This window comes from Mytilus californianus, unplaced genomic scaffold (assembly GCF_021869535.1).
Source record: "Mytilus californianus isolate M0D057914Y unplaced genomic scaffold, xbMytCali1.0.p SCAF_8, whole genome shotgun sequence".
In the NCBI taxonomy this organism is placed as follows: domain Eukaryota; kingdom Metazoa; phylum Mollusca; class Bivalvia; order Mytilida; family Mytilidae; genus Mytilus; species Mytilus californianus.
This window is the reverse complement of record NW_026262734.1, coordinates 87501432-87503957: the sequence shown is the minus strand read 5'-3', so window position 1 is coordinate 87503957 and position 2526 is coordinate 87501432. Positions and strand designations below refer to the sequence as shown.

Below are 2526 nucleotides of genomic sequence, written 5' to 3'. Positions count from 1 at the left end.
ACAACCATTTTCACTTATTATTCTAATTCAATATAGTAGTTGCATGGCCAAAGGATGCATCCTATAACACATGACCTCTTTAAAAAAATGAAACAAAATGAAACAGGAAACACAATAGCTTTAACATCAGCAACTGATTTAGGCCGTGTCTTTTTTTTAATTTGTGTTGCGTTAAGTTACATTTTCATCCAGTATGACGAATAGGTAACAAAATTAAAACACATCAGTAGCAAACTAAATACAGTTATATTTGAACATTTAAATAATTATAGTTCAATAATTAAATCTAGTGATCTTCAATTCAGTACAAAATGTATCTATATTGAACTTAATGACGATTTAGGACATCCATGACTCAAATTCAAATGGTTCCTTGCGCAAAAAAAAAAATAAACACGGTGGCATTAATTAGAAAATTCATGTACTGTTCAATACAAATTTATTTCATAAAATCTCTCAGTTATCTGATCATTCTTCGCAGTTTTCATCATTTGTGATTAATCTGCAAAAGATAAACCATGAAGTTGAAATCAAATCCATACAATGAGTGTTTATGTATTATTTCACAAAATTGCCATTGATCATGCTGAAAAAAGGACGTTATGTTATACAACAGTTAATTCTTTTAAAGAAAGAAAGAAAAGAGAAAAAAATAATGTTTGATCCAGTTAAAAACTCTCGAAACTAATGTATTTCCGTCAGCGCAATATTATAATCTGAAGAAATCTGATTTTGAAACGTAGGAGATGCTCTTTGTGTCATTTTTTCACATTAAAAAACGTCTTGTGACACCGAAGACTATACGAAACTTTCAATTTACAATTAAAATGTAGTTATATTGATGGAAAAATTTATAATATATCTAACCAATTCTAAATTCAAAAAAATAAAAGTTATCTAACCATATTATATACTTACAACCACCTTTCTTCCTTCCGAATCCTCTATCATAATTGATACCTCGGTTACCCCATCCTCCACCTCGGTTACCCCATCCTCCACCTCGGTTACCCCAACCTCCGCTGTTGTATCTACCCCAGATACCATAGTTTCCGCCTTTCCAAGGACCTCCTGAATGTCCCCACCTTTGAGCACAATAGTAATAAGGGTACCATTGAGTTGGTATACATCGCTTCCATGGTGGACATACTCTAGGCTAAATAAGGAAATAAGACAGATCCGATGAATGAAATTCTTAATTATCTAAATGAAATCAGAAAGTGTTTATATTAAGTAACTTTTCAAACACATCCCAATAAACTTTTCAAGGGATACTTCTACTGTTGTATTTCGGAAAGGTTAATAGTGACAACAGATTTTTAAATCGTGGATTGCTTTATTGTATTTGATGATATGAAAAAGTTTAGAATATAACTATTGTCTTTTATTAACATAATTACATTCAATAATTACGAAATTATTTTTTTTATGTAATTCCTAAATTAAGAAGTATTGGTTTTGTTTTTATCATTCCTTTAAAAAGTTCCATAAATTAAAAGAAGCAAAGAAAAATAATAATACTAGAAGAATAAAACAAACAAAAATATGAAAATACAAAAACTTGAAATTAAAACCCAAACATAAAAGTACTTATTTAGAATTGTATAAGTTCTGCCTTACCCACGAATAGCATCTAGCAGTTGTTCCTAAAATAATAAGTAATTAAATGAATAGCAGCAATGTCACATATAAGACAATGGGTAACAAATAACAAGTTTCTGGCAATGACGATGTAAACATTATCGCAACATTAAAAAAAAAAGTGGTACACGTCAATGAGACAGCCACAAAACGTCACACATAATCAAACGAAATGACATGTACATCTCGTTTGGTCATATAGCTCCTCGGGTATTCAATAGAAAAACAAAGGATATGTGGTATCCATCCATGACACACAAAAAATTCATGCACAGCAAAAAAAAAAGAAAAAAAAAACATAAAAAGCAAAGGAACTGCGGCTTTTATTGCTGTTCTTCATCTCAAATTCACAGTGAGACCTTCAACTCGGAGCAAAAAAAACTCTCACCTCGCTGAAAGTCTAAGACGGCCCCTAGCACCGGCTTAAGCGGAATTTTTTGCAAAAATAATTTGGATAGACTTTGTAAGATGTAACACCACCTAATCGGGCCCGGTCAAAACAGAACACACTGGAAAGTAGTACATATCTAAAACAAAAAAAAAATATACACATTGGCATCCAGTCTTTTGGGCTTCAGCATTCCTGAGAAAGGGGAATTCAGAAAAGAGCTTCTTATGTACCAAAGTTATATAGTGTGGTTTTTTCTCTCTCTCATTTTCTGGCATATGGTCGATACTGCATCTAGTGGAGTGCTAGTCCCCGGAAGCCAATGTTTCGGTTATGATATGATTCATAACATATATATATCTTTAATTCTTCATTGATGAATTTGGAAGTTATAAAATGAATTCAGAAACTAAGGTTTGTACAAATTTGACCTTTATATGATTGAGCTATTCCTTTTATGTCTCCTTTTGGTCATATAGCTCCTCGTATACATGTAT

General features: G+C 31.7%; 1 long non-coding RNA gene across 1 annotated transcript; it reads right to left on the bottom strand.

Moving 5' to 3' along the window:
• Positions 1-452: 452 nt before the first annotated feature.
• LOC127711291 (uncharacterized) lies at positions 453-1648 on the bottom strand. The gene is made up of 3 exons (XR_007986634.1): positions 1621-1648; positions 919-1156; positions 453-502 (listed from the first exon to the last, which is right to left on the bottom strand). It is a non-coding gene; the product is annotated as an uncharacterized LOC127711291 (long non-coding RNA).
• Between the last annotated feature and the right edge of the window lie 878 nt (positions 1649-2526).